The sequence below is a fragment of the Coturnix japonica genome, chromosome 3 (assembly GCF_054131305.1).
Source record: "Coturnix japonica strain WE chromosome 3, WE-NBRP24, whole genome shotgun sequence".
Lineage (NCBI taxonomy): Eukaryota > Metazoa > Chordata > Aves > Galliformes > Phasianidae > Coturnix > Coturnix japonica.
The window spans coordinates 46,102,636-46,120,680 of NC_140665.1; the positions used below are offsets into that span (position 1 = coordinate 46,102,636).

The 18,045-nt window shown below is 42.4% G+C and overlaps 1 protein-coding gene and 1 long non-coding RNA gene across 3 annotated transcripts in view; both read left to right on the forward strand.

The window, feature by feature from the left end:
- Positions 1 to 5,043, forward strand: part of LOC107311554 (uncharacterized) — a 28,798-nt gene extending 23,755 nt beyond the window's left edge. The window contains exons 8-10 of the long non-coding RNA XR_014944788.1: positions 1,042 to 1,092; positions 3,324 to 3,577; positions 3,752 to 5,043. This is a non-coding gene — a long non-coding RNA (uncharacterized LOC107311554). The remainder of the gene's footprint in view (positions 1 to 1,041; positions 1,093 to 3,323; positions 3,578 to 3,751) is intronic.
- Positions 5,044 to 7,743: 2,700 nt separating this feature from the next.
- The window catches only part of TAB2 (TGF-beta activated kinase 1 (MAP3K7) binding protein 2), a 57,072-nt gene continuing 46,770 nt past the window's right edge, over positions 7,744 to 18,045 (forward strand). Inside the window, exon 1 of one of the 2 annotated variants that reach the window (XM_085543454.1) lies at positions 7,744 to 8,151. The gene's annotated coding sequence lies outside the window, so the exon portion shown is untranslated. Of the gene's footprint in view, positions 8,152 to 8,361; positions 8,530 to 18,045 lie in introns of those variants that run through there. The other variant, XM_015858114.3, reaches the window with a different exon arrangement.

An 18,045-nucleotide genomic window follows, 5' to 3' on the forward strand; every position in this document is an offset into this window, starting at 1 on the left:
GTGCTGCAACACCTACCCCCTCCCTTTTACAACATTTCTGTTTAATTCCATATTAAAGTGATACCGGATTATATTTCTTCATCATTACATTGCTCAAGAGTAAATGCATAGTTGTAATTTTCCTGTACAAGTCACCATACTTCTAAAAGAAACAGTTACACTGCCTGGTTACACAGCCATGTGGTTCCTGTCAGTTCTTTCTTTGGGGCATTATTGAACCTGCAAACAGCAAACCTACACTTGCGATACAGTTATGAAAAATAACAGCAGCACATTGAGGGAGACAGGACTGTGACAAGTGAATTTTGACAAGTGAGTTGGGACAAAATGAATGGCTTCTACGCTCCTAAGCCACAAATCGGGTAGATCAAATTAATGAGGTATCACAGGTGAAAGGAAACCTGTTCTTTTGGATGTGCTTTTTGTGTTTTTTCTCCCTCCTATGTATGTGGAGGAACTGTCATATGATAGGTAGAAACTAGGTTTAGAAGTACAAATTTAAACCCCAAATTTCCTAAGAGCACTAATCATGCTTTAAACACATTCACTACACAAATATTTATTGCTTTGGGAATGTACAGGTGTTTCCTTAATTTAACATACGCATTACCTTAATAGAGCTTCATTATTTGGAAGAAACTTTGCAGTGCTGTAGCAATTACGCACATATTAGAGCTATACAGGTAGACAAAACTGATTTCTTTAGCAGCTAAAAATAGATGTCTCTAAAGAAACAGGAATCCCTCTCTAGTTATTGCTTGGGAGTATATTCTCTACCTTATCTAATGCAAACTACTGACTCTGTACAGTAGTCATTAATTCATTGAGTGGTTGTAATGCAAGTAAATCACATATTTATTTTGTATTGTATGAAAATATGTATTTTCATAAAACACAACATAAAAAGGTCAACCTCACTTTAAAGAACAATGTGTGTGTTTTTGAAGATGTGTGAGATTTCAGAATAGAAGTGTTAATCCTAAAAATAAAAGTGAAACTCCCAGCATAACAAATAAATACCAAAGTGTGTCTGTGCTGTAGGGCATCGAGGATCTACAAGCAAGCTGACCACAGGCTTACCAAAAAGAAAAGGTAACAAAAATAGTTTAAATCTTCTGGGTTCCTGAGGGTGATGGTCTTAGTAAGAAAAGACAGGTGACAGCTATTTTAATTGGTAACAGTTCAATGCATGTACAGATTTCAGATGACTGCCAGATCCTGCATTTTAGTAGCTGGGAAACTGAACTGGATGAGATCTCTTTGGTTCATTGAGCATCGTTCTGTAAAGCTGCAATAAGACTTTTTTTATTCCATTTTGAAACCAGTTTTCACCCCCCATTACTTCTGGGTGACTATTTCAGCACTTTGTTTCTGTGATTATAAACTTGTTTTTACTTTTTCTGCTTTAAAAGCAGCCTATTACTCAGTACCAGGATTGATTCTGACAAAGATTAACTGAAACAGGTAGGAGTTCTGCTTGCAGAAGGGCTGATGATTAAGCTTTAAAATATGCAGTACATTGGGAGAAAGCTCCCAAGCTGGAGACCTCAACCTGAAGGGAGTTTTTATGGACCCATTACTACAGCTATTTAAAAACACATCATAGAGTTAACTGTTGGTGAATCCAGCCTGTCCTTCTGGCTTTCCTGGTATGTGGGGCTGCTTTCTACATACAGGTTGTCTCCTCTTGGCTGAGCTGGTCTGCTTCAGCCAGCCCTAACCTTGATGCTGTCGTTAATAAGTCAAGTTTCCATTGTTATTGTGCAGCTTAGTTCATTTTCTGTGTAAGGACAGCAGTAAGAGGATGGTCTGTTGGTACAGCTGCTGGGAAGAGCCGACGAGCTACTGCAGAGTAAGCTGCAGTGGTGTAGCATTAAGTCAGCTCTGCTCCAAAGAGGACCGGGTAGCACTGTACTGTATGCCAAAGGAGCCCTATCTATACTAGGCTTCATACTTTGCACTGTTAGCAACAGAAAGTTTTAGCTGGGAAAAAAAAAAAATAAAACCAACAAAAGCACCATCTAGAATTGTATCCATTATGTTTTTGCAAATGATCTAAGACCTTTTTAAAAGCCAGGCGTGCGGGACCAAATATTTAGAGAGGTTCTTACTGTTAAAAATAAATACGCATCAGTGCATAGCACATACAAGAGAATTAGTTAGCTGACTTTTATTGTATATGTACAATTATACGATTTACTTGTTGAGTAAATCATTTGAATGAGCAAGTTGAGGTGCAAGCCTGCAGTGAAACTCAGTGCTTAGAAAGCTTGGCCTCCTGTCTGTCTGTCCCTTTCTCTAGGGAATGCAGATGTAACTCTGGAGCAGGCAGACTGTCACAAAGCATTGGGAAAACTGCTTTTGACACCTGCACTTGGAAAAACATGGTTTTCCTTAGTGTGAATGTTAGTTTGCTTTTAGGGATGCAAGGATTCGAGAAACGTTTTTCATCGAATTAAGAAAAATGAAGGCGCTTCTGTAGCAGACTAATTAGATATCTATCTAAAATAAATGTTTTTTTTAACGCCTGATTTCTTTTTTAAATACATAAATACCAGCTAGTGGTTTAAAGCTCCTGTCGTTGTGAATGGCTCTGCTGTCCCCCACTGCAAGCTACGTTTTTATTACTTCTTCCCAACAAATTTAGTTTGCTGACATGGGCTCTAATCCAATGAAGTGTTAAAACATATGCTTAATTTTAAGCATGCAAGTAAAACCAACAGCACAGATTTAAGCACAAACTTGTGTTAGGCCCAGCTGGGGCTATAATTACTGGGTTACAGTCTTGAGGATTGTGTGCTTTCCTTAGAATAGACACCCTCCTGAAGGAAAAAGGAAGACTGTCGTGCTTTTTTCAAGGTATTATGTTACTTATCAGAAGATCTTGCAAAGAAATGCACAAACAAGGAAATGCTGCAATTTTTGGATGTCTATGAATTCTTTAAAATATGAAAGTTATGCAATCCTATGAAAATTCCCATAATTCTCCTCTTCAGCCTCTGCATGTTGTAGTGGCTGAGCACATCAGAGGCATGAGCTGTTTGTTTCATGAGTGACCAGCCAGCTGCCTCGGGAATTCCTCCTGATACTCTCACATAGAGAAAGCCTTGTTTTTTGCATGGGATCTTCTAGCCAGATTGAGTATTTGAGCTAAGAAAAGGGGTGATCTTCCTTACTTCTAGTGAGCTGGTGAAGACTTAGAAGTTATTATTATAACTTCTATAATAAGTATATATAAGTATATACTTATTATTTCTTAATAATTCACTCAGTGATACTGAAACGTTTTTAATTGTGGATATAAACATGTGATCTTTTCTCAGGGAAGGTAAAAGCTTCAGAAATGGTGAGTGAATCACAGCTCAGATGGAACCTGAAAGTCACAGAGGTCAAACAGGAATTTGGTGATTTTGATGTAGAGAACGGAGAACAGCTGGCTGCACAGTAAACTGGGTTCCTGTGATTTTCCCTCCTGCTGGCGGTCTCAGGCAGACCTAGGACACAGTGGACCTGCAATCTGAGCTGCCTTCTCCTTACAAGGGCTTGCATGAGATCTGGGATGAAACAAACTGCTGCGGTATGTATATAAGTTTACATGAGTGATTCTGTTTCATTACACTGGTGAGTTTTCTGCAGAAATGGTAAAGCCAGTGCTTCCCTACAGTGAAATAGACTGCTTCTAATATACACCAACATTAGAAACTCCAAGTTACCTTATTTTTTCTCTTTTTTTTTTTTTTTTTCAATGCAGGATGGCTTAAAGGCTTTGTGTGTTCCATTTGTACCATGCAAGTTGTCAAGCACCACAGCTGAACGGAAGAAAGAATGTGGGGAATCTCTGCTAAGCTTTACTTTTACATACTTAATAGCAGGCACAGGATTTGTTCAGAGTTTTATTATCGGGTGAGGAGTTAAGGTAATTACAGCAGTGAGGCAGAAGGCCAAAAGATGATGAAGTCTAATACCAGGAACCATTTAGGTTTAGAGTGTACTGCGGGTTATTTTTTAAAATATACTAGCCACCTACTGATGACCTCCTCCTGGGGAAACTTAAACACAATTTAATTATTGCACCTCGTGTGTTAACATTTACAATAAGACTAAGGGCACTGCAGTTTACACTCTAGGGCTCACATTTACACAGTGTGTAAAGAAAAGGGATTTGGCTGAAGTCAGTGAGAAAGAAGAGGTTAAAATCAGTAGCCAGAAAAGGAAAGAGCTGTAAGGTATTCTGCATGTTTGTTTACTATGCAAATAGTCAGAACTTATTTGAAACTGGAATGGGAAGGTCATTTATTTGGACTTCAAGGTAGGTTTCTTGCAAGTTATACATGTTCAGAAGACCATTCTTTGCCTCAGATTTCAACACAGTGTAAACTACAAGGAAGTGGTTGAGAGGAATACCTACTAAGGATGCACACTAGAAAGAGACTAGGTGTTTTGCTGAATTAAGACACTAAAGAGATCTGTTATTATACAAATTGTAAGAAAAACAGGAATGTATTTTTTATCGTTGTTTTTTACTGAAATTCCCACAAATGGTAGGAAATGGTAGAGTGTGTGGGAACTGCTGAGTCACAGCCTGAATCACTGATTGAGCTCCTGAGGAAAGGACCTGGTCAGCCCTGGGAGCACAGGTGAAGGCAATTCAGCTGTGTGACCAGAAGGGGTGGAGCCTGGCTGCACCTCTCTTAGACCTCGTTTAAGGGCTGACTGCCACTGGGGAAGGATCTCTTTCTGGAGATCCCTTATCAGTGAAGCTTTCCCCTTTGAACCTGAAATCTTCTGGCACAGGTGAGCAATCTTCTTTCCTCTCTTTATAGCACCTTTCTATTGTGCTGGTCCTTCCATCATCACATCTTTGTTGTAATGCCTTTCCCATTGTTTTGATCTGTCCAATTGCTACATGGGCTTAGGAAAGAACACTACTGGTATTTCTTCTGGAGCCTCAGATGATCTTGGCTTTTTATATCAGCATGTAATCAACAGATATTTTCCAAAGAGAGGTATGTGTTAATATTAAATAATACCAAATGTGTCCTACCTAGTTGTAGTGACTCAGCTGTATGTCGCGTGAATTAATATGGCTTTTTATTCATACTTTTTGTATTCTCTTATTCAGTCTCAAAAAAAGGTATTGTTGTGTCTCAGTTTAAAGCATAGCCTACTATTATGCTCCACTGTACCACGGCTCGCTAAGCTTCTAAAACTGAAAGGCCAGGGTAGACTGCCTCTCAATAGATTTCCCCTAAGCAGAGGCCTTCCTTATCCAAATCTTGTGAGGCTGCTAGAACTCATGAACCTCTTAATCACATCCTTATCTCAAATGTCATGTCTGCTCTGTACACCTAAATAGATGAGCTGTGAGAAAGCAAAAAAGCTGGTGCTATCTTGAAGAAAGGAAGGGAGTGACCTAGAAAACCGGGGCAGTCTCAACAGTGATAGCACAGCTGTATAAGTGCTGCGGGTTGACAAGGAGAACATCAGGGGACAACAGCTTTTCCCAAAGGCGTGCACACGTGCAACCCAATCACGTAGAGTTTGTTATAATCTTTGAATAACTTGAGCTGAAATACAATTATTATTATTATTATTATTATTAATAATAATAATAATCAAAATGTTTTCTTCTACTTGAATGATCATACTTGTTTTATTAGGATTTTTCATAAATTCTGGGCTCCTAAGGCTATTTCTGATTTAAGAAGAAGGTGGTTTGGGTTTTGTTTCATTTTAAACCAGACTTAGGATTACTATGCCATTTATAACAGAAGGAAAAGAAACTAAATTAGAGTATTGACACTAGAGTTTCCAATACACCCCTCCAAGAAAATATGGGTAAATGGACAAATCAAACACCAGAAAAAAAAATTGGTGGGGGATTTTTCTGAAGTTTTATGTAGTATGAGCATGAAGATGGTACACGGGACAGACAAACTCTGGGAACCTTCACTTGAGCAAACCAGCGCTGTACTTGACTACAGCTTTGGCTTTGTGCTGATGCTCTGTGGCTGAATTCCCTTTCAAATCCAGCAAAACCCATTTCTGTACATCAGCCTGGGCAAGTTCTTTTACAGCAACACACAGCTAATAATGTCTAGATAGAGCAGAATAAAGCATAACACGTGAGTTTTGTGAAATAAGGTGAATTGCTGTGTTTCCTTGTCATGTTAGTAATATCTGATTGTCTTTCTAGAGGAAGCTGCAGATGCAACTTCAGACTGTGGGCAGCTGCATACACTTCAGTGATGACTGAAGCCGTAATTTACATCATTCTAGGAGTTGCATCCTGATTTTAACACTAGCTTTATCCTCCTACTTCTTGTTACAGATACAGAAAAACTGTTATTTCTGAATATTGATATACAGGAAAGTTGTGTTTTTTTTTTTTTTAAATACAGCATTCTTTGCCTTTGGGAAGGTGTTAAAAATGATTTAAATTAGCTGCAATAGAGAAGAGCAGTTTTAGCAGCAGGCCCACGTACAGATGTAATGCGAACAGAGTCTGGGAAGAAGAGGAAAAAAGAGCAGCTCAATCACACATCCCAGTGCATAAGCACTGCAGCAAATAGTGCTGATGGAGTTGTGAGATGTGATGGGCTTTTGCTTTCCCATGGCAAATCCCTGTTTTAACAACAACATGCAAAAAGGGTCAAATATTTACCTTGGAGTTTAGCAAAATAAACTCAATTTCTGAAGCAGAAGACTTATTCATTTAAGGATGTGATCACATCTGTCTGAAAGGTCAGGTACTGCTTACCAGTTTGAAACAGTTGTGCTGGAAGGGCTGACGGCAGTATGAATAGCGTGACTGTCTACAGCACGAGTTGCAGGAGAAGTGCTTAATGTAGATGTGCAATTACAGTGGATCAACCCAGGTACAGCTCTTTGTGATCAGACATTTCCATTGTGTCTTTTTCTAGATACCCCGCTGCCCAATATTGCAAGAGATTACGCTCAGTTCTGGTTGGTTTGGGGGGGTGGGTATTTTTTTGTTTACTGTTATCCAAATCATGTCTGAAATCAGTTGATTCCCACCTATTATTATTGTTAGTTTGTCATTTCACCAATGTCAATTGGCCAATCTCTCAACTGGTGTCCCGTGAAGAAACCAGAGCCCTTTCTCATCACACCGCTACAAAGGCTAGCGCAGCTTTTAAGGGGAGAGAGATGGTTTAGAATGGTGGCAGCTCAGCAGTTTCACAGCTCCTTTCCATATGCTGGAAGGCACTGGGAATCACTTGGAATCAGAACTACAGCACTGTACTGATTTCTGTACTGTTGCGGTATCTCGGAGCGATGACGGGAGTCACGTACTTCGCGTGAAGCATCCAGTTAAGAGCTGGCACCAAAATTTCCGACAGAAAACGCCTGTCTCTCCTCTCTCAGTAGAACTGTTCCAACGCAGAGGGGCTCTCCTCAAACCCAGCCTTCCACTGTTCTTTCCCCCCTCCCTCAGCTCCCCGTTCCCAGCCGGGCGGTCTCCCGCGACGCGCTGAGGCGGCCGGTCACACCCCGCTCGTGCCGTGGGGCGGAGCGGGCTCCTCCCCGCCTCTCGTTCTGCCCAGCCCCGTCCGCTTTACGCGGCCCGTCCCCCGTGCGGGGCGGTGGCGGCTGAGGCCCGTCCCCCCATCGTGGCGTCCCGCCCCCTCCCCTCTCGCGCGGGCGCCGCATCCCGTTAGCGCTCGGGGCTCGGTCTCGCGATGCTGGCCCGTCGCCGCCGCCGCCATATTGTGACACTATTTTGATTTGGAGCGCAGCGAGCGGGGGGAGGGGGGGCCGGGAGCGACGCGGAGCCGCGGCGGTTCCGGCGGAGGACGGGAGCGGCGCCGCAGACACTCAGCCACCCCCGGCCTCCCCGCTTCTCCCGCTCTGCGGCCACGGCACGGACCCCCCCCCTCCCTTCTCCCCTCCTCCTTCTCCTCGGCCGCCTTCTCCTCCTCCCTCCCCCCCCCGCGGCGGAACGGCGGCGGCGGGAGGTTGCGGAGCGGCGGCGGAGCGGCTCGGAGCGGCGGGGTCCCCCCTGCCGGGAGGCGGCGGCGGCGGCGCCGGTGGCGGCGGCGGTAGTGGCGGCGGCTGCCGTGGTGGGGGAGGCGGCGGCGGAGGAGGAGGAGGAGGCGGAGGAGGAGGAGGCGGAGAGGCGGCGGCAGGGTAAGGCAGACCCCGCCGTGGCGGGCCCGTCGGCGGCTCCGAGAGGCCGGTTTCGCCGAGGGGCCGCTCCCTTCCCCGGGGGGCTGCGGGGAGCGGTGCGGGGCGGCCCGGCCCCGCAGGCCCGAGGCTCCGAGGCGGCCCCGAGTCCCGCGGCGAGGCCGGGGCGGGCCTCGGTGCGGGGAGGGGGCGGCGGGCGCCCCGCATCGCGGCGGGCGGGGGGAGCCCGGCCTCCCGGAGGAGGGGGAGGGAGACAGGGAGTCGCGGGGCGGCAGCGGGAGGTGGAAACTTTTTCCTTGGCGAGCCGGGAGGAATCCGCTCCGCGTGTCGCCCCCCGCGGCTGCGGGAGCCCCGCGTGCGTGGCGGGGCGGCAGGTGACAGGTGCGCGGCTGCGGGGCGAGGCCCCGCCATTTGGGGCTCAGCCTCGGGTCCAAGTGCGGGGTCTGCGAGCTCCGAGGCCTTATATAGTCCACCTCCGGTTTCCATTATTCAACTCGGTTTAATTGTTCGGAAGGAATTCTCGAAACGATTCTTGTAAGAGGGATTTGCGAGACGAGAGATGAGTCCGGTTGGCTTTTTCTCTTGTCTTGTCCCCCCACGAGAGTTAGGGAGGCGGCGAGGAGGTGTGTAGCGCTCGGTCTCATTCATTGAGAGGCCGTGTCGGTGGTCTGAGCGCCCCGTCCCGTTCGCTGCCGGGCGGCCTGCAGGGCAGGGCCTCGTGTTCTTTGTGCTGGGCAGCTCGGCGTACCCTGCGCTGTGCCCGAGCGCGGAGGTGTTTCCGTGCTGGTGACAGCGAGTACGTGCCTGCGAGCCCCAGAAACGCTTCCCTGCGAGGAGTGGGTCTCGGGTTCGGTTTGTGATCCTTAGTTTTAGGGTTTTTGATAGGGAGTGAAAAGAGCTCTGGCTGAGGCTCGTCTGTAGAGAGCTGAAAATGGTGTTGCGCATCATTTTCATTGTAGAGATACGTGAAAGGTAAATGCTAAGGTCATTATTTGGGACTTCTGAACTTGTTTTCCACCATAACCGTGGATGTTAGAGTTGTGCTGTGTGTGCATACAGTGGGGTGAGCTAGCTGCTATGTCAGTAGCATGGCCACGAATTGCTGAAATTGGGAATCATTTTCAGCTTACGCAGTGATTTACTGGCTAAGCGCTCATTTGTGTTTTGTATTGATATCTCAATAATTTGTTCTTTCACTGTGTTGTTGTAACTGGGCACAATCAAAACTCAAAATTCTGATCTTGGCAAGAGGGAAGTTCCACTGATAGATTAGGAGACATACGTGTCATCAGCTTCAGTAAGTTCTGCTCTGCAATTTAAACAAGACTTTAGTCAGTGTAACTATTGAAGTTACTCACGTATTAAGCTTACGGAGACTCAGAGTAGATTATACTTTGACCTGTGCTGCAGCTGAGCTGGTTGTTGGTTTCTTTTCTAAGCTGGGAAGACCTTGGTCATTGTTTCTCACGCTGCTTCATGGGAGAACCTGTGGAAGGGGAGGGGGAGAAAAGCTGATGGAGGAGGTACCTGGAGTTTGGGTAATCCTAATGTTGTGACTGAAGGATGATTGATAAAGCATCCTTCACATCATTACCTGTGTGGGCAGTGCCATCTTCTTGATGTGCTACCCTTGCTCTTGTGAAATGTAAAGCATTTCCCATCCCAAGAAGTATTAATGGGTTCTTCTCTGTTCCTCTAAATACATTGGTATGAATGGACTTCTTGGAAATGGACGTTCTTCCATTACACTGTCCTGGTAGAAATTTCTCATCCAGCGATAGGATGGAAGGAAGCAGCAGGCTTTTTTTTCTGATCATGGCATTGCTTCATAGACCGAGATGCTGTGTTGTTTCATAAGGGTTTCGTGAATAACTAGTAGGCTTTTCAAGCCTAGTACAATCAAACCTGTCATCTGTTGAAGAGATTATTTTCTGCAAACCTATATATTCTTTTTTCTTTTTTGCTAGGGAGCTTTAAGTGCTTTTGGCAAGTGTTCTTTGTGAGAGCAAGTACTTTGAAACATAAAACTAGATTGTTCTTCATCCTATGGCACGTTCCTCCCTCTTACCGTGATCTCTGGTTGGAAAGGCTGGAAGAAATAAGTTGGTCAGCTGTGACCTCGAGTTTATAAAATGACTGTAAATTTAGGATTGGGGGGATCAGGCTGATCTTTTCTGAAGCGTTGCAGGCGGAATGCTGAATGATGTTGCTGTTGGTGCTTTTACAGGAAACAGAACAAAAATTCCAGTGATTCAGAACTGGATTTTTTTAAAGCTATACTCAAAACTCAAATATTTAAATGATTGAAGCGAAAGTTAACTTTTTTTTTCCACTAATGTGTACAGTGATTCAGGTTTTGCATTTTTCTCTCTTCGATTGCATAGTAGATTGTCTCAACTGGAAAAGCATATACTTTGTAGTTCAAAGGGGAAAAGTAATGGTGGCTGCTCCAGGACACCTTGAATTCTGATTAACAAAGTAATCCTGATGGGATTCCCCAGACTTAAATTCAGCTGCGAGTGAGAAAGCTGTCGATTCACAGTTGGGTAAAGTTTTTGATTAAACTCATAATTGCAGTAGGAAGTTTCGTTATAATAGTTGCTTCAGTTTCTCCCTCTCTTAATTACGCTTACCAGAAAAACCACTGTGATAAGGTTAACGCTGTCCCTAACAAAGCTTTCGGAAGACCTTTTTATTATAATTGGGGTAGAATGACAAACCTATTGTTGCTGACTTGATCAAGCTCAAGGTTTTCTGAACGCTATACAGATGTGTAGAGTTCCTTCTAGCTTCGTGTCAGGCTGCCTTTGGATTTTGGTGTTTCTCTATTAGTGATAGTCAGATTCTGGTGAAACCGAGTGAAATAGCCAGACGTGATTGAAGTTGAGAGTTGTGTGTGGTGTGTACACGGGATCTGGTTATTCTTGGAACACGTCCGTCCTAGAATGAAAAGATCTAAAGAGATGCAGTTAAGGTGAATTAAATAGCTAATATTTTTAGAACGTTTAAGGTGTCTTTTGGTGACAAGAAGTTGAGTATTAGTTATAGTAGCATGCTAAGTAGTTCTGTTTAAATTAATATCTGGTAGAATTTTCGCAAAAATAATAGTTTTAAAAACACCGTTTTCTAGCAGAATGCTGTGTCTGGTCAAATATTGTGCCATTATGGAAAATAGCTCTTTGCTATTCTGAACAGAAAGAATCCAAGATCAAATTTTGCAGTGCCTAATAATGTGTGGTTTAAAGCTCACTCAGATCCTGGTTGCGCTATGAGCGGTTATTAGTTTTTCCTTGATTTAAATATCAGTGTTTTAGAAGGGTTGTAAAACTTGTATTCCTTTCAGCATTTAGAAGGATGTTGACTTAGACGTACACACTAGTTTGAAAACAACAACAGAAAAACAACATACATTTCTGTTACAGGTTGCACGTAGTAGTTCTTAAAGCATTAAAGAAAGATGTGTGTGCTCTTTAGTCATTAAATTGTTGGGTTTGCTAGAATTTACAAACAAGAAAAAGAACAGAGCTGCTATACATGCTCAGTACTTTTATGATGTTCTTAAGTTGGCCTTCGAGTGTTTATCTAAAGCTTGTTTCAGATTTAACACACTGTGGTGTTACAGGGTCTGGTTGGGCTGCTGGGGCTGCCAGTGGGAAGGCACATTTCCACGTGTGTTCTATCCTCATCAAAGGTACTTATTTGAGTTTCGTTTCTCTGCAGTGCTTCCAGTTTTCACAGAGCCTGTAAAGGCATTTTTTAATCTTTGAGACATTTTATATCACAGAATCACAGAATTATCAAGGTTGGAAAAGACCTAGAAGATCATCCATTCCAACCATTACCAATACTTCCCAGTTAAATCATATCCCTCAACACAACATCCAAACGTTTCTTGAACACTCCCATGGTCGGTGACTCCACCACCTCCCTAGGCAGTGCATTCCAATGCCTGACTACCCTTTCCAAGAAGTAATACTTCCTAATGTCCAGCCTGAATCTCCCCTGGCGCAGCTTGGAACCATTCCCTCTAGTTCTATCGCTATATCTCCTTTAAGATGTCTTTGAAATGGTCAAATGACACAAATTGTTATTAAAAGGACAACTAGAACATATAAAACTGGCTTCCTTTAAGAAAGCTTGCTTAGATGTACATAGTAGAAAATATAATCCTTGCAGCTTGAGAACTCAGCATCAACTGATCTCACATGGATAAGATGTTGGGATGCATCTATTGTCTGTGAAACATTTCAAGAAGAGGGGTTGCTGTTGAAGGGATTGAACTTCAGTTTTGGCAGGTGCTTCTTCATGCTTGCTCCAAACCTCGGCAATTTTCACATCTTTTCACACTGTCTTTGACGCATGGACTACATTGGAAGCGATAGAAGGTCACTGGAGAATTATACTGATGCTGAGGGCAATATGAATATTGAACGGAAGAATGTTTCAGACAGTACTCAAAAACAATAAAAGCGTTGCTCCAGACAAGTTGTTGACATCTTCTTATTTAATATATAGTTGTGTAGTGTATTATAATCTATCTTTATTTTTCTGAAGACACAGGTCTTGACCAATTATGTTTCCTTTAATCCTGTGTCTCAATAAATTTTAAGCTCGTCAGCTAATTTCGTCAAACCAGGCATGGGGCAGGGCCTTGAGGATTTTACATTATAATAATATTTAACAGGAATGTTCAAGTTAGTGGCTTCATCGAGTAGAAGGTCTCATCAGAAGAAAGTTTTGAATGGATTTAGTGCTTGCCCATATTTAACCTGCCAGTTGGCCAACAAACAGCTGTCTTTGGGTTAAAAATTGGGTATGATGTGCTATACTCCTTTTTTCAGTCAGCAGTTAGAGGACGTGAGAGGTTAAGTATACTGTGGCTGGTGCATGGAAGAGAGGGGGTAAGATAATAGGCATCTGGGATAGAGGTGGAATGTGATTACTTGAAGCATGGGGGCATGGCTGCCTGAAGATCTGTGTTAAACAGGGCTGTGATCTGCTGTCCGTGGGACAGTTCCTTGAACAAGAAGGCTGGCAGTATCTGCCAGTTTTGTGTACTGAACAAAAATGATGTTACGTTAGATATCTTAAGAAGGTAAAAGCTGAAGGAGGGGGATGGTGATAGGTGAGGCAGCTAGGCAGATGGCTGGGCTGCTGAGCTTGTGTTGCTGCAGTGGCACGATCTTAACTGCAGTGATAAAAAAAAAAAGAACACCTCTGAGAGCAGGGTGGCTGTTAGGTGTGTGATGGCAATGTTACTTCCACTCTTGGAACCTCTTCTGTGCCTGTCTGTTTGTATGGGTCTGGCTCAACGCTTGACTGCGCTTACACCTATCCTGGCACGCTGCATGTAGCAGCATGGGGCAAGAATGTGTGCCAGTGAGGGACTAGTTGCGTAAGCTGCACAAGGAATACCTGTTATTCTTAACCTGCTTTATATCAAAAGTGTTGTTTCATTGTTACATCTCAGTTTGTAGTGGAAATATTTGATGTTAATAGTTTAATTCATTCATGTCTGTGTGGGCTCTTTGCGTGCTGTGATATATTTAGTGTATTCCCAAGTGTAATAGGTGCATCTCTAAAGTAGTATCAAATTATTTTAATAACCCTAAAGTAATCTATTTTCTAATACGCTTCCAAGTGAATATTTTATATAGCTCATTGAATCTTGAGCCAAGTATTTTTCTTGTATTTTGTAGATAATGCTAGAAGAAGTAAATGCAAACACACTGGCAGGTTGATGAAATACCCTTTTAACAGTAAACGTTTCAATTCTGTTTGTTGCAGCATATGTTCTGTTGGGTAAGATGCTTTGCCTTTTTCATAGGTGACTTTTACGAAGATCGAGCATAAAAAAGGCTTAATATTTTATACTGAAGATTAGAAATTCAGGAAAGACTTTTCCCATATTTGTCCTAAGTGTGATTTCCCCAAGTGGAAAAAATCATAAACAGTTTTGCCTTCATAGGAAGAGGCCCCACTCTTCAAAGAAATGAAGTTATATAATGCAGCATCTAATTGCATCCCTCATCAAGTGACTTGTCTTTGAATCCTTAATAAAGTATCTACCTCCTCTGCCCTTGCTGTACTGAGCATCTCCTTCTATAATACTCTAATTTTTATTTTTTACTGCATTCAGAACTTGATTTTTTTCTTTTTAAATCTGTCTATGCAGATTTTGTAGATTGCAGAATTTGCCTCTAAGCACCGTTTTATTCTCATCCTGTCCTAATTGTATGTGATCTAGAGAGGAGTTGATCTGTTCGTTTGTATCCTTTCTTCGCTCTTCCTTTCCCTTGGCAAATACATGATGTGTACTTCACAATTCATATATTAGTGCCCTCTAGTTTATACTTCTCTTTGGCATCCTTCTCACCTGTTCCAATCATTCTTTTGGGGAATTCATCTTCCTTAAAAAAAAAATAAAAAATAAAAAGCAGCTCAGCACTTGTCATTTCTTTTTGGTTCTGTTTCTTCTACAGAGTATCTGTTGCTAAGTTTGCCCCTGCTCTGGTCAGGCTTTCTGGAGAGAAAAATAATGTGTCATGAGTTCTGTGCTTGGATTTCTTTCAATTCATTCATCTGCTTCAAATTGCTACTTTCCCTTTGTTGGACAAAGCATTTTTTGAAAGGGAATGGTAGGTTATTTTATTTTTAGAGAGCCTTCTTGAGTCTTAACAGGTTTAAGCAATTGTGAACAAGAACGTGAGTCTTCGTGGGCTCAGCAAAAGTGTGCTTAAGAGGCATTTTACTTTGATAAGTACTGGTTGGCTTATGGAGAAGCTACTTGAGCTGAAATGTTGGTGTCTTTTCCTCCCTTAAAAAAAGGAAAAGTATATTTGTCTGATTTTTGGTAAAAGAGTATGAGGTTTGATTTCTTTTGTTTTCCTTGGACTGTGTTTTTTAAACTGTTTTGCCGAAATAGATGCCAGTACTAGATTATTGTATATCTTTATTTATACTTTGGTGTTGGCTAGACAGTTTGACTTGGATTAGGCTGTATTGTACAAGGCACTACATAAACATTTGTTAAGTCAGCCTCAGAAGGGTTTGCAGTCCCATAAATTAAATAGGTTTACCAACATACATATATCGAATTAAACAAAGACATTTAGCAAAGCATTTGTGTTAGCTTTCATTTGTTACGCTGCTGTTAGCTCTTCAGTGAGTTTAAACAGTGCGTATCTTAAAGGGAGAAAAAAGATGGAATAGTCTGCGTGCTGCGGTATTATCTTTAATAGTGGTAATTCATTTAGCTGTTTTGACACATGACTTTTAAAATCTGTCTGAGTGATTCATGCAAAAGTTATGAAGTTAGTTAAGTAGAACCTCTCCGGCCTGTGTTCATTGGTAGCTGCTTAGGGTAGAGGTAGGCGTATCAGAGCTGGGAGTTCTGTTGAAGACTGTGGCGATGGCTCACATTTGTTCTACCACACTCAGAGCTTCAGTCACAATGAGAGAACTTCTTTGTAAAATGAGCTGAATAGAAGTAAAAAAATTGAGTTAGGACTTGACATATATATAGAAGGGGTTGGTAAAGAACTAATACCAGCTCCTATACAGGAAGCACGTTTTGGTGTTTCTTTTCCATCCCTAAAGAAGTGCGGTACTTTAGGCATTCCTCTTCTCCTCTGGTAAAGGAGAAGAAGAATACATTGTAAGCAGCAGGAGAGCAACTATTCAGATTGGGGAAATTTCTCTTTTCTCCAGCCCCATATTTTAGCAGGTAGTGTGCTGAGCTGCAAGATTCAGAGAAAATACCCGTTATTTGTTCCTTTTTCCTCTACATAGGGCTGAAAACCCCAGTGGTTTCCACACTGAAAGGAAAACATCAGTTCTTCCATTAGTGCTTTCGCATACTCACTTCACATGAAAAAAATATCAATACTGTCATCTATTATCTTTGCTTTTCTGGTGAAGATGTGTCTTATCATGGCTGCAAACAGTACCAACATATTTGCATTATTTTTGATGCATAAAAACATGAAATCCTTCCATAATATAACAGTATGTCTGCACGGGTTGTCAGTGTAAATGCAGCTGTGTGTGCAAAATGATGGTTTTTCTGGAAGGGCTCCTACTCCCCCACGTGAAAGTTTTATTGATGCAAAATACGCCTTCATTGCCACCAGTCAGTATATCTGTGTAAATGAAATACGCCTGGATTGTACAAATCAAAGTAGCTTTGAGATAGCAGCTTTAAAGAAAAAAAATGGCAGCGCAGATGTTTCTGAGATTGCGGGTCAGTCTGGGAGTTTGCTGTGATGGAAAGACAGAAATTTGTTTCACTGACACAAGTGGTTTGGCTTTGTTATGTTTCACCTATTTGTGTGCAAACTGGAAGTCAGAAAACTAACCAGAGAAAAATTGATTGCTGTTCACTCTTCTAGGTGATTTCATTGAATGAGCTGCTAGATCAGCTCAGCAGTCTCCTGTAACTTCTTGCTGAAGGTGGTGTTTCAGTATGTGTAGTCACCGTCCTTTCCCTTTTGTTCACTGATGTGGTGTGTAATATAGTACCAGCAATAACGTTTTCTGCACAGCCAAGGTATGGGATGAGAAGGCAGAAAGAGTTCTTGAAACCTGTGTTGCTGGTGGAGAAGGACTTAAAGTTTCATGAGAAACGAAGAGTGGTGTTCTAGTAACCAAGTATTAAGACCAGTTCAAGAAGCCACTTCTGCCAGCGTGTGGCCATGCAGCTGTTTACAGGGTTACCAGCTGAATCACTGAAACATAAGGCCAGTGAAAAGCTGTGCCTTGAAGTGGGACAGGAGCTCCTTGAGCTCACTTCACCAACAGAACACGCATGTGGATTCTGGCAGTGAGATCTTCACCAGTGACCTATGCGAGCAAAAGATGTTAACAGTAATTTTTCTCTTGCTATCTGGAGATAATTTAGGAATCTCAAATACTTTAAACAAGTGTATTTTAATTAGTGCACTTTAAGTGGTGGTGCCAATAAGAGCCCTAGCAGTCTCCTCTTTCCCAGTAAGGATGGCTTGGTTTTTCTAAGGCCTCAAATTTTTAAATGTTGGAGCTTTGTTTTATTATTTCATTTTTGATAAAATCTTTTTTTTTGTGTATTTAGTTTCAAGTTAATTCCCAGTGACAGAGAGTATCCTAAAGTCAAAGTACCACCTAATGGTGTTAGCAGAGTTGATGGAGCTAGAGGCTTCCTTCCTGTTGAAACTGGCCAAAAGACCAGGCCAAACTGTAGCTTGTGTTTCTGCAATGTAGAGCCAATGGCAACTCTGCAGAATGTTTTTTCCACTCTCTGTCAATGAGCAGCGAGCTTCTTGCCAACGCAGATGAGATCTTGAGACCTGTAACTTGAGTCAACATAATGTACTTAGTATTGAAAAAAATACTTTAGCTAAAAAAATACCCAATGTTGTACTAGTATAGGATTTTAATTGTTACTTTTTTTTCTGGTTTGGAGTCTTTAGGGGAGAGTGCTAGAAGGAAATAATATTTCAGCTTTTTCCTTGTGTCTTCAAGCTTCTGCCTCTGCAATAAGGACGAGTCATCACCTTTTGCTGGCCCGTCAATGAATGCTGCAGAATGCTTACAACTTCATAGGCTGTCAAAGTTCACTGACTCCAAAAGTGCTTTCTCATTGCTCGTTTTATTATTGCTGTTCAACAGCTCTGTCTTGTTCAGTTTTGTTTTCTGATGTAGATGCATTGGCTAGCTAACATTTCAAATATATTTCAGAGAAGCCTAGGAGTAGTGCAGCATCTGCACTTAGGAATGTATTAATCACAAAATCACAGTCATAGGGGTTAGAAGGGACCTCTAGAGATCATCGAGTCCACCCCCCCTGCCAAAGCAGGCTCCCTACACCATGTCACACAGGTAGACGTCCAAGCGGGTCTTGAATATCTCCAGAGAAGGAGA